The sequence below is a fragment of the Chelon labrosus genome, assembly GCF_963514085.1.
Source record: "Chelon labrosus genome assembly, chromosome: 7".
Taxonomy (NCBI): domain Eukaryota; kingdom Metazoa; phylum Chordata; class Actinopteri; order Mugiliformes; family Mugilidae; genus Chelon; species Chelon labrosus.
The window spans coordinates 27,722,390-27,736,852 of NC_140343.1; the positions used below are offsets into that span (position 1 = coordinate 27,722,390).

The window sequence follows — 14,463 nt, forward strand, 5'->3', positions numbered from 1 at the left end:
TAAGAACACAAAACCAGACTTGTAAAATTGCAAATAAACGTATCTGTCTGCATTCTGATGTGCTGAATACACTCACTCGCCATTTGATTAGGTACACTAGTGAAGCAAACGCGTTCTAATACAACAGTCCTACATTAAATCTTATCTTCATGATGTTTGTGGTATTCAGCATTTGAAAATAACTGAGAGAGCTGTTAATTAAACTGTTTTCATTTTGTGGTTTGTAGTAGTATTGAATTGTATTGTACCAACACATTTCTATTATTTTGACAACCCAACTTTAATCAGTGGGCTAGGCTAAATAACAGAAACACTTTAGTGTTTAATTCAATCCAGTTTAACAGCACCACAAACTACATCCTACAAAATGATCATACTGTTGAATTAGCACCTTTCTTAGTCTGTTTCAACATAAACTGAACATTAAAACAGTTATGAAGAGAGACTTAAAGTGGCAAGTAAGTGTATTTTCTCTCTCAGTTAATTGTTTGCTTTAAAAAGTCAGAAAATAATGAATTATTTTTAAGAGACCAAGGCAACTTCTTCAAATTGTGGAGAGAAGCTGCAGGTCAAGAAATAACTATTTCACCGTTTCAAGCATTCAGAGTGGGTCCAGGGTAATATGTAGCATTGTTGTTCTTGTCTGTTCTATGTTTGCTCCATTATTTGCTGGTTTATCTGCTGTTCTGGGGCTTTGCTACTAGAACAGCCCGTACTGTATGTTTAAGCGGCTGCACACAGATTCACAGCCTTCATGGTGCAGCCCTACCGCTGACTGCAAATTGCAATTGTATATTTGGTTAGTTACATGTTCACAGAGGCAGAAGACAATGGGGGTCGTGAACTGAGGCTCCACCAGCTGCGGATTGCGTTCTCAGTGTTGGCCAGGAAGGCAATATGTACTGCTAAAGGAAATTAACTGTTGGGGTGCCTTTCATAAGTGCTTCCTCCTCTGCTCTTATCTTTCCAAGTATCCCTTTCAGCTTATCCTAACTTGCCAATGCATTTTTTCCCCTTCATCTTGTTTGCACGTGTATGTAATTGTGTGTGTGTGTGTGTGTATTCCTGGCAGTCTTTTATAACAGAACTACAAGTGGGGAATGAAAAACATGACCTACCCTTTTGACTTCCACAATTCAGTTGTTTGCTTGTGTGTTTAGTTTTGTCTGCTTTTAACAAATACTTCAGTACAATGTGAACACACCTTATTTTATATATGATGAATAGTTTGAATGGATTTATAAAATTCTGCTTTTGAAAAGGAAAGATGATAATTATTAATCTGTGCTTTCAACAAGTTTTGGATTGGAAACTAATAGAGCATGCACCTAGTCAGACTAGGACTAGTTGCTTTCCAACTTTCACATTGTTACAGAATCTTTGTAAGATAAGATATCTTATCTTATCTTATCTAAGATGTGAAACCTAGATTTAAAACACAGTTTAATGGCAGTTGCTAAATTTTCTCAGTCAATTAGTGTACAGGAACGCGATTATTTAATTAATTTTTTTGGGACTCTGACTACAACTTGAAACGTGCTGTCCTGACACCCACAAAGTTAAATGCTCACCTGCCACCGTGAGCAATTTCTGGTTTATTGTCTTACCCAAGGACATTTCGGCATGTGGACGGGCCAGGGATTGAACTGCCAACTTGCGGCGTTAGAGCAACAAGCTACAGTTAATTTTCAATCGAAGTTGCAACATGAAGCATTAAACTTGTTACTTCGTGAGGAAAGAGGTGCGCTACATATGAGAGTTGAGCTGCTTTCAGTGCTCCGGTGAAGAGATGTCATGTCTGTTTATCTTGTGCCTTTGTTTCACCACTTAACTTTTAAATCGATGACCTCACCGTAAGTGTCGCTAGTCCACGCTGTGTCTTTTTTGCCAGTCGGGTTCATTCTTGTTTCTACTTCCTGCTTCACATTCAACAATGGCATGTGAAACTTTCACCAAAATTTCCCAGAAGACCAGTCATACAAATGTTTGTACCTCCGAACCTCCTCACTTAACCTCTCCCCGATGTGTTCCATCTTTATTGATCCAAAACAATCAATTTGAAAATTGCGGAGATGGAGAAACAGCCGGAAATACCAAAACGAAACACGCTACTACCATGAGGACAAATCATAGCTCTTGCGCTCTGCATCACCATGGCGGGTAGTTACATGTTGGTTACGCATCTATTAGTCGCTGCTTGGTTAGGTTCAGGAACAGATCATGCTTTATTTCACAATACACTTTCAAAGTGACTGCCAATTAAACTAAATTCATTTCACAACCGTTGTCATGCTAAGAATTGGAAAATTCGAGTCCAAGGACACGCCATCACTTGAATTAAATTTTGTGACTGTTGCTCGAACTCCCATGAGACTGGGCCGTGTATGGCCATCAGTTTCAACATTCCTTACAGAGTCTGAAGCCTCTTGAAAGATGCAACAACCTCATTACAGAACAAAAACATGAAAGTAACTGGCTCAACAAGTTGTTTTTTGACACTTGAAGACCAAAGGAGCGCTTTAATGTTACATCCACACGATAGTTCGCCACGCTGTGTTTTGGACTGTGTGAGAGCAGCCAGTTGTTTTCTTGAGGTTCTGGTAAGAAGTGATTTCATGCAAGATGTCAGAAAAATGCGGGCCAAACAGCTGGAACATCTTGATTACAGCCAAACCTTAACATGCTAGTGCCAGTATGTTCCCCCACTACAACAAGTCAAGCCTTTTTTTTATGTTCTTCATGAACAGTCTAGCTGCTGCTGCTGCTGCTGCTGCTGCTGCTGCACAGAGCGTACCATAACTCCAGTTTTTCTGTCAGACGTGCAGAAGATGAACTGTTCTAAACTGTTAGCATCTAATGGTTTGTCACTAGAGTCGCTCTGAGATGCCACTCTGTGAGATCACTGTGATCAGATGAGTTATTGCTATCCAGTGCAGAATCATTTAAGGCTGAAATATGTGTGTAAGCTTGGGATCGGCTGGCTGCTGTTTTTTAAATTCAGAGCTTAGCGGATGCCCTCCTCTCTGACTCCCATTCCTAGATAGAGGACTGCGACTGTTTATGTAAACCTCTGCTCACTGCACAGAAATGCGGTCTCGTTGGGAGGGGAAGGATGGGGTGCGGGGATCACACACACACACACACACACACACACACACACGAACACACAGAGCGCGCCATTACGCCATGCTACAACAATCTGATTTGATAGTTCTTGTTGCTGTTTGGATCTGCCCTATTTTAACCGTTGGTGACTTCACACTGTAAAGTCCAAGTTGAGCCGGGCCTTTTAATGCAAGGATCAGTGAAGGGATCCTTTGGGAGCATTTTACTGACAGAACCAGAAACAGACTGAGACCATGTCCATGTTTGTTTTACCAGCAAAAAGGCATCACTGTGCAAAGATGCTGTACAAAACTGGTAAGGTTGAAAATGCCTGTCTGGGTTTGATCAAGGATGCAGACATATGTGACCCAGGCTATGGATCTGTACATCCAGAATGATGCTCTGCAGATGATCTGTTGTTGTTCACGCGTGATTTATAAACAACAGACACAGTGGAAATCTCTGATATCAAGCCCAGCACCTGGGATGTGTGTTTTCCTGTCGTTTTGGCATTCCTGCTGCAGAGTACACTTTATTTGTAAGCAACCCTGTAGACAAAACATTTGACATTTTAAACAGCGTCTCAAGATTTGTCTACGTTACTGTGGGGTTTACAGAGGAAGGCCGGGCTGTTTGTGTCCTGTAGGAATCTGTATTTGGGCTCTGTTACGTCTCGTAATTTGAGGGTCTCGCTTTAAGCAGTTAAAACACGTCCATCTCTGTCGGACACCGATACTCCGTTTGGGGGTTGCCCTTCTGACTACCCTTCTCTTTGACCTCACTGATATGAGTATGTGTAGCAAGTTTGGGTCTTAAAAGGAAATGTGAGCAAACGGCTTCCTGTTTTTAATGTCACAGAGCTGCTAATAAGAGGTAACAGAAGGTTGAACAACGATACGGCGTGGCTGATAGACATCTTTGTAGAGCTGCAGTTTGTGCATGTACAGGGCTTTGCAAATACATTTTTCTTTTAAACTAATTTGTAGAATTCTTTTGTAAGTAAATCAATCTAAAATAAATTTTGATGCTTCAAATATTGTATTTATATATTACATGCATTATTTTGTGCAAACAGCAGACGCCCTCTTCGCATCTGTGTCGCGTGTTCGAGTGTGCAGGGGCCGAGTGTGGGAGTTTGTGTGCGTCTTAGGCTGACATGCAAACTCAACCTGATGATGGGTTAAATTTATGTGGCTGTCATGTGACTTGAGAGGTGGCGATCTGACAAACAGCCCAGTAAATCTGTTAGCATTTGATTACAGCCACCATTTACACACACACACACACACACACACACACACGATCAAAACTTCATTGAGTGGAGGAATGTACACGTTCAAGCTTAAAAACAATAGATCGTTTGACATAAAGTCAATCATGGACATTTGCTGATCGTAAAGGTCAGAATAGTTTGCACGTCATGCTTTCACAGATTCAGGCAGCTCTTGACGTTTGCTCTTCCATTCATGCGGTTTCATCCGGTCTGTGTATTGTCAGCATGAGCTTGCAGCTTTGTTAAATTTTAGACATTTTTCTGGTCAAACTTAAATCACTGCAGCTTCTACTCCCTCCATTCCTCCTTGTCCTTTCCTTGCTACTCTCCCCCCTGTACGCTGCTGCCCTACCTCTCACATCCATCTCCCCTTCTTTCTCCCTACCTCCCTTGATTTGCTCTTATGTTCGGGGTAAGAGGGTTCACCGTCATCCTCTTGATTTGTTTTTCTTTCACACTGCAGATGCGCACAGCCTGTGAACCTGTCTCTCACACACACACACACACACACACACACACACACACCTGCTAATGCCGCTCTACGGTGTGGGAAAGCGCCTCCTCTTTCAAACCTCTTAAAGGTGTGAACGCCATCCATTTGACACCTCTCCCTCTCTCCCCCTCGTTTTTTGTTTTCTCCTCTCTTATTAAGCCTGCTTGCTCCAGCTGGGCCTAAGTGATGCTTAACATGTACACCTGCACACGGTGAACAACAGCACGTGGTCACATGGCCCTCTCTGATTAGGTTGTGTTAGCAGCGGTGAGTCAGTGTGTGTGTCCGTATGTGTTTCTGTGTGCTTTTATGAACACTCATGCATGTTTGTGTAGTGCGTTCCGTGTCTGTGTGTGCTGGTTGTGGGTGTGTGGGTGTGTGTGTGTGTGTGTGTGGGGGGGGGAGGGGGCTTTGGTTTAGTCCTGATGAACTAGGCTAAGAGATGGGTTACTATGGTGACAGCACGAGCAGGCTGCAGTAGGCTATAGTAGGTGTCTACTGTAAACAGCCCATACCCTGATTGTCAGTATTGACTCGTGTAATCAAGTCAAGGCCTCTTTCCAATCAACCATGTGTCTCAAAATTGGAGTAACAAGTGGTCAATAACTTGTGAGAGGCAGAGTTCAGTCCAAACCACGATAACATAAGTTATGATCTGTGCCTACCGACACATTGTACCAACACATGTTTCTATTATTTTGTCATCAGCATTTAAGTAAAACAAATAACAGAAATGGTTGTTTTTAATTCAATTTAGTCTAACAGCACCACAAAGTACATCCTCCAAAATGATCATCTGGTTGAATTACCACATTTCTCACATTGTTTTGACTTAAACTGAACATTATAACTGTTATGAAGGGAGACTTGGTCCAATCAACAATTGCAAACAAAAACATAAATTTGACTTAATCTAAGACAAGACAAACATAATGTCTGAGAAACTGCAGGTACCTAATGAACTGGTAGGGCGATGTATATCACACACATTTTTCTCTTCATCCTAACAGCAGATGGACAGGTAAATGGAAATCACCTACCTTACCACCAAGAGAAGCATAAAACCTGGTTCCCTCTCTCTTCTTTCTTGTGCCTACTGCACTCTTCAGTCCACTTCTGCACTACTTCACTGACTGTAGTCAAAAATCAGTCCAAACCTCACAAAAACCCACTGGCCAAGCAGTAAATGTAATCTTTTAATTAAAGAATGCAGGCTTGTATTATTTTATTAGGGCTTCTTAAAATAAAAGTATATGTTTTGGGACTGAAGATCAAAAGACCTTCATTTAATCCTTTGCAGTCCTGCATGTAATAATGAAGCCACTACTACCAAGCATACACGCCACAATACATTTGCTCAAGACATTTACAGCTAATCAGCTGAACCCACTCAGAGTTGTACTCCACCAATCAACACCTCAGGTGACTGGCTCATCAAAATTGCTAACACTGATCATTGTAGATGTAAAATGAAAATGTGATTTTGGATCCTTAACTACCCATACTAAATTTTTATCAAAATATGAGTCTGGTATGACACCATGAGGATTTCATTACATGTTTCTCTCTGCATAATTGAAGAGTCCTACAAGCAACCAGGACCATTTAGTTGTAAATAAGATAAAAATAAATAAATAAAATCAACTCAGTGGTGGTCAGATGATGTGTATGAATATGTCGTCCTTGCTCTTCTGTCCATCACTATGTAAAGGGTACCCAAACAGTCTGACTCCAGCAGATCTATGCTGGGGCATTATCAGTTTCCAACAGGGTGATTGCAGAACAAACTTTTCCCCACAGAAAGTCTGTGGGCAGAGAAGTTCGGGCTGACTTCCATGCTGGAGTTGAATTCATGGAATTCAGTGTTTTTGCAAAACACTCTCTATGTGTATCTAGTTTTGAATATCATTAGCAAAGTCCAACTGTAAAAATAACTCAGTTTCAGATGATATGAAGTAAGTGGAGCTTATTCTTAAATCAGGATCCCTGCTGGAGTCTAAATCTAAAGCTGTTAACTGGCACAATATTTGGTACCCTGTTAGGGTTCAGTTTATTAAAGTGTAATGTCTACACCTTTTGTGTGTGTGTTCTGAGCAAAAAAAAAAAAGTAGAGCTGTAAACATTAATTATGGCAAAACATTAAGCTTTGGCTTATTGGGGTCAGACCTATTTTTTTTCTGTTGTCACAGGATAGTTGTTGACGTGTATGCTTGCAGCACGTGCTCTTTACTGCTGTAACAATGTTCAGCTAGCCATTAGGTGTCATGAAGACAGGGAAGAAAACAAACACATAAGGACAGAGCTGAGTGAGTCGCTTACAAGGAGTGTCCTGCTGTGGCAGGATTGATACTGTAGCCTCCATCTGGGGGGAGAAACAGAAGAGAGACTGATGCCAAGACATCGTGTACAGCGACACAGTGCAGTTTATGAGGCAGCATCAAGTGATCCTAATTCCATTATAGTTAAAGCGGGCCCATATTGAATTATACCTGGCTGTTAAATGACAGTGTAATGAATGGAAGTCATTTTACAATACCGCCATGGCCACACAGCCTCCACTCCGGGGGGACCTGTCTGTCAGAGGCTAGGCAACAGCAACTGATTTGTTGGCCGGGGGGCCCTTTGAATGCCAACATGACGTCAGTGTTGCAACCAGGCAATACCTACCATGCTCATGGATATCCTGTATGGAAAAACCAACAGAGGGGGCAGCGATCGAAACTTTCTGAGAACTTGTAAAGGTTTTTTTTTGTGGAAAAACAAACAGTATGGGTAGAAATAGTTGTCCGTAATCAAAATCGCAGGTCTGAGTGTTTATTGATCATGTTCGTAGTGCACTGCTGCTTCGTGTGAAATTATATCTTTATAAAGGTGTCAGGTAGTGAAAATGGAGAGTTCTGGAGAGTTATAACACCCTTTGGTAAATGGAGGGAGGCTCTGAAGCTATGGGTGCAGGCCGGGGCAATGGAAAAGGTAGAGGGAGGGAGAGATATGGAAAGAAGGAAGCGGAGAGGCAGGATGTGTGTCTGTCTGTATGTTTGTGTGTGTGTGTGTGTGTGTGTGTGTGTGTGTGTGTGTGTGTGAGGTTTTCCTGCGGCAGCCAGTGAGAGCCGGTGGTCTAACAGTGCAGACAAACGGGCCATTAAACTGACCTGGCCCCTCTGCTCTCCAGCCTCGGCTCCTTCTTTTCCGTCATAGTTCGTCAACTCTCCGAACATCAGATGCCTCCGCTCCTCTTCCACTTCTACTTTCTTTCCAGCTCTTTCATCTCCCCAGCTTGTCAGCTCGTCTCCTCCCTCATCTTTACCATCCCAGGCTCACACTTAGACACATTTATACATCCACACGCAAGCATCCGCAGTTTCGTTTTGATGCAGCTGGAATCCAATAATTTGCTTCCTCTCTGGATGTTATTCTCTGCTTACATCAAGTGTTAGATTCAGCTATAGTGAGGAGTGGAAACCGTACAGTGTCCAGTGAAATCGATAGAATTTGCCATGGTTGGGGTGAGCTCACTCATCAATTCAACACATGTACAGTGCCATTCAAAAGTATCCCTCAGAATTTTCTACATTTCTGCATAAAAATGCAGAAAATGACTATTATGGAGTTTTTATATTTAAAAAATGAAATTGTGTTAGGGTGAATGACACCTGAGTCTGATTACACTGATGGAAACACTTCTGAACAGGTGGATGATCTAATTTGGCCTTAAAATGAATCCTAGAGATGCACTTATGCCTCATTTTCCTGAATAAACAAATACCCAGGTATAATATTTCTGTTTCATTTGTTTGATTGGATTCTCTTTGTCTACCTTCTGGACTTGTTTTGTTTTGAGTAATTTTTTATGCAGAAATGTAGAAAATTTGTACGGCATGCAAATGCTTTTTAGTGACACTATAACCCTACTAAACCTCCAAACTGCTATAGCAGGACATTAAAATTCCAGTATGTAGAAGAAGAAGAAGCTACTGTACTTCTTGATTATTTTTGATTCATTCCTAATGCCTAGTGGAAAAAAAGTCCCAACTACAGTCCTACAGGAAGCTGGTTAAGAGAGGCAGGAAGACGTGCAGATTCGAAGGAAGAAATATGGGATTGAAGAATCCAATTTGGCAGGGCAGTCGGGCAGGCATAGCTCCTCCAGTCTCATGTGTAGCTTTGGTTTGTGGGTCGGAGCGCTGGTGGGGCCTGGCCCTGCAGCTGCTGCCGTGTGGCTGCAAGTCAAGCAGGGCAACTGAGGCCTGGCTGCGTGCCTCTCAGGCCGAGGCTCACCACACCAAGACGCTACACTGCGCTCTACTCGCTAACGTGGGAAGATGAAAAGGAACATCAGATGCTTTTTGTATTACTCACTCTTGAGTGTGCCTGTGTGTGTGTTGTCTGTCTTGCTCCCTTCAGCACAGTGCAGCCTAAAGTCGATTACCTGCTCCTGTTTCGCGTCCCTGTGTCTTCCAAAATGCTCCGACTATGCCAGGAATGCTGCCCCCCCCCCAACATGCTTTTTTTTATTTGGTTGGAGCACCACCTGGTTTAGCAGTTTTTAAGGCGTGGCCAGATTTAAAAAACAAAACATTTTGCCAGAGTCGGTGTACTAGGACAGTGTCCAATCAAATCCAGTCCAACTTTAGTCGTGTACCAAAGAAATGATCAGAATCAGTAGCCCTAAGTTTTAAATTCCTTCATACTATCTTCTCAGGCACCACACTCTGCTGCTTATGAGGTCAAAGGAAAGGCTGAAAATGGAATGAGGAAGTGGATAGTGAGGAAAATCTACTCGTGCAACCAATGACTATATTTACATCAACACCTGTGTTCTGCTCATAATCTGAATTACAACACACGCAGAATAGAAAAATTCACCTCGCTCCTCAGTTGTAACGGATCGGGGGGGATTTCAGTTTGATTATGAGAAAACAAAAAACTTTTGATTTAAAAAAGCGCTGGGTAGTTATGAGTGGAGTTAGAAGAGCAGGGTAATGGCTTACTAAAGGTAAAAATGCAGGTAACTCTGTCAGACAACACATGTCTTTATCATATATATTTGTTTTTTGTGGTGTTGGTCGGTACCTTGTCTTACTAAGCAGATGTTAAACAGTCCACAGACACCATTCTTGTTGCCTTTGCCCTCTTTTCCTCCGCTCAGCTTCTACACTTGTCTTCTCCCTCCTCCCTCTTAGCAGCAATGAGTCCAAGGTCGAAGTTGGAACTAGAATATAGTGAGTCATTGTTTATAAAAACAAGGCACAGTGACACAGCACCTCGCCACCCCTCCTTGCTTCCCTTTCTATTGTTACGTATGTCTTTGTCTCCCTCTGTCTGTGCCAGTCCCCTTCTCCATCCCCACCTCTCTCCATTGCCCGTGCCTGAAGGTAAAGAGAAGAAGGCGCACTAGAGTCACCGGTGTGCTCTGATTTCGGACGCTTCTCCTCTCTTGGCGAGGCTCCTGACAGCGCAGGGCCTGCATGTTGCTCTCTTCTACCGGCTTCAATCTGCCACGGCCTGGCCCTTTGCCACGGCTGTAACGGGACCCAGCGTTGTATATAAATAGGCTAGGCCAGCTCCCTTTGCCATGCTCCTCAATGGGAAACTGAGGCAATGGAGGAACAGGTGCTCCAACCCACACACTCCACTCTCTCTCCCCTCCACCTTTATCTGATGTCCTCATATGTGGAAGCACTGGTTAGCTGTGCTTGCTCGTCATACCCGTTGCTCATTGGCCTCACGTACACTTTGCAAAAGGTTTATTAAAATATTTTCCTTGATGGCACTGGGCCTATTTCCACTCTTCACACTGCCCCCCTCCCCGTGTCTTTCTATGGCTCATGTACTGTTATTCTGGTCGTCAGCTCTCTTTGTTTTGGAGGTACATGTTGGTACATGTTAATCAAAATGCCTCTCATGCAATTTCTCAGCATCATTTTTCACTGCAGAAGCCACAGCTTTGCAGTGGGCGCACAGGGAGCTGGCTTTACTTCTCAGGACTTTCCACAGTTATATTAACAAACAAATGCATTTTTCCACTGGCAGTCCACTTGGCACCGTGGCCGCATAGTCTCTCTCCCGGGGTTTGTTCAGCAACTGAGCTGTTGACAAATCTATAATCAGCAGATCACCTCATCAGGGGCAACATGTTACTAAGCTGACAGAGAGAGGAAACTTCTCACAGTCCAGAGTTAGCCGCCACCTGGTTTCATGCTAGACAGGTCTGGTTTCACGCTAGGCTAATGTGTGGCTGCCCACTGCTACACTGAAAGGCAGATGCAGGCCGGTTCACGGGCCACAGAGCGCTCCGCTCTCACCTTCCAAAACTGCCACCACGATACACATTCTCACTGCCAGCCGGCCAGCTACCGTTTAGTTGCTGCATATTAAATTCTCTGCAGAGAGCACAACTCTAAAAATAAGAGAAGAATCTGTCTGAAATTGTAGCTCCACTATAACGGAGGTTACAGCTGTGAGTGCTCACTGAATAGTGGAGATGGCAGTTTTTGCCAGAGATAGCCGTTACATCGGTATGACCCCAGTTGCACCAGTCACACTTGAGCGTAGTCTGTGAGCGAATACTGCTTCACATTTAACAAGGAGAGGCAGTACAGGTGTGACAGATGATGCCACGGAGCTGAGTGAAATTTGTTACGGCCAGTATTAATGATTTAAAGCAACACTATCACATATTCCCCTGAATATGTGCTCGAAAAAGCTGTAAAAGAAGACTGGCAGCTGGTTATGCTTTCTCTAGAACACATTATTATAAATTTTCCGTATAGTAAAATCTAAAACGGGATATATTTTTCTCTGTTTTCTCCATATAACTTCTTTACACTGTGACTGGATTGTGTCCACAGCAGGAAGGAAGGAGAATGGGGCACATGCACATCTGAACCCGAGAATAGTATTCATCTGCTTTTTTACCTTATAATCAAAATCTGTCCCATTGCCAAGTAGAGTAAAAGTGAAGCGCTGGAATTTCTCGAGACATTGTTGGTGCAGAGTAATTTTGACAGCTTAGTTTCACATTACACTTCACATTGCATGTTGTAGAAGGCTAAAGGATGGAGTGGATTATACATGTACTGTATCACTGTGTAGTAATTACACTTATTATATATGCAGCATTTCCTCCATTTGGTGACTGATACATTTGTATCCTAAGGTGAAACAAGACGAGTTCAACTCTTGGAGTAATTATGAAGAAAGTTTGAGGTTAAAAACATTGGTGGTGTTTCTGTTTTGGGTTACTGAAATGTATAAGTACCTGTGTCTGAGAGAGTCTGAGAGAACGGACGGCCTTCGTGGATAACGCATGATGACGAAATGGGCTCATGAATTCATGAAGGTGCAGCAGTAGGATGAGTCAGTCCTACTTTCTGTCATTCCTACTTAGTTAGACCCACCTTTAAGTACTGCCAAGCCTAATCGGAAGTGAAAACAATCAAAATTCAGTTTTCGCAATGCAGACACTCATTTGGATTATTTGCTTCATGTACATGCTCCCACAGTCATCCCCAGAGTGTACTCTACCCTGTAGAGTTTGGCATGACATTTAAAAGAGTTAATGAATAAGAAGAATATTTGATGGGAAAATGCCTCGATATTGCTATTCCTCAATACTTAATAAAGATAAGATAATGTCGAACAAAGCTAGATACTCTTTATGTTTTACAGAAATTTAAAATGGCATTATTTCAGACTGGTGGATTGTGTTGTGCTCTGTTGTCTGTGTGGACCATGAGCAGTCTTGGTGGTGATCTTTGAATTGATCTTAAAGCTTTGCTGGACAGTTTATTTAGTTCTCGTCACATACTGAACGGCTGAACAGACCCATGAACGATTAATCTTCCTTTGATGACTTAAACTGATCCGCCTCACCTCATATCAGAGCTTTTCCTCTGTTGTTTCTGTTTGTCTGACACCCCCCCCATCCCCCACCCCTCCCACCTCCTCCTCTTTTCATTCCTTCTGCCAAATTAAGTGTTAAACAGACAGGGAAGGCGGGTGGATGACCCACATTTCTCCTATAGAGGTCTACAGTATGACGGTATGGTACAGTACGTTCCAGTCAGTGCTCCGTTATTCCACCAACCTCCCCCAACCCGGGCTCATTAGTGGCTGATTGGGTTGTAATTGTAATTAAGAGCTACTGTACAACCAGTGAGAGGACCAAGCTGTCTATGTATGGGTGGTCCTCAGTGTGGCAGGGTGGGCCAAAGGGGGGCGATGGTCATTGCCCACCGAACTTGCACAAAGTCTTTCTGACTTTTATATCACACTTGAAAGGGTTCACATCATAGTCTCTGAGCATTTTGAATGCTTTTAATTAACATTTATTTTTCTTTAACTGTTCAACTGGTTTAGTGCAGCAATTATCTCCCTTTCTTTACCTTCTAGTGTTTCTTTGTCTTGCTCATGCTCCATATAGCCAGTCGAAGCGTCAGTTTGAGTGTTTTTAGGTATTGTAGGTGAGCATTGCTTGATGCTGTGTTAATTGTCAGTAGATATCCAGCTCCTGCCCCTGCACCCCCGTCCACCCCGCGAGACTCTGTGTGTGTTGCTAACAGTGGTCCATAGCGGCCCACCATTCATGCATGTAATCACCAACCGTCCTGTAGGTCCCTTACGTCACTCTGCGTTCCTGTCTGGGCTCAGGTTACACTTTCACCCCCCCCCCAACGCACACGCACACACACACACACACCCACACACACACACCCACCCAAGCACCCCTTCTTCTTCTTCTCTTCTTTTGCCCGCGACCCTTTTCCCTCTGACACCCTCCCCAGCCCTCACTCCCTGTTTGCGCACATTGCTTCTCCTGTGTCCCCCCTGCTACCAAACCTGGGAGGAGAGAGGGGAGGAGATGGCTCATTATTTTAAAGACACAGGGGCTCTCACAGCCAGCCCCTGACTACTCTGCCCCCCCCCCCCCCTCGCCTCTTCCTCTTCTGCCCCCGATGACCCACCCGCCCCCCCCCCCTCGTTCCTGTTGGTCGAAAACAAGACTCCATTTTGCAGAGGGAGCTCCCACAGCACCGTCTGCTGCCTTCCCCTCATGGGCCACTAACATTTCTTTGTGTCAATAAAGCTTCTCCAACAGGAGACGTGACATATGTGCTAGCCTGTTAGCATGCTGTATGAGGAAAGACCTCATTTCAACACATGTCTTCGCTATAAGTGGGGACAAAAAGTACATCTATATGAAAAGGTCATGTTTGTGTCCTCTTGGTGCGTCTTGAAGATCATTGTGGGCAGGGATGAGTTGCACCCTGGCCCTGCCGGCGTTGTGTAACGTAGTTTGTTATGTTGTTGTGTTTCGCAATAGGTATCCGGTTAGTGCTGCAGGCTGACAGTGAGTGGGTGGCCTGGAGGCCTGTTTGATGTGTCCAGGAGATAAGGCAGGAGGGGCAGAGAGAGGCGTAAGGTTGCTCTTATCACTGGGAATAACACCCAACTGCCACGCAGCCGAGGAAGAAGTGTGTTTTTGTGTTTTGGTTTTCTGATACAGGTTGTGTATAATGAAGCGGGTGTGTCCGAGGCATAGTGGCTCACTGAATGAGTTGCTGCTGTTGTTTCAAACTCTTGTGTTATC

The 14,463-nt window shown here is 43.6% G+C and overlaps 1 protein-coding gene across 3 annotated transcripts in view; it reads left to right on the forward strand.

The window, feature by feature from the left end:
* The window catches only part of insrb (insulin receptor b), a 79,036-nt gene that overhangs the window by 5,405 nt on the left and 59,168 nt on the right, over nt 1-14,463 (forward strand). The gene's annotated exons all lie outside the window — the stretch shown is intronic.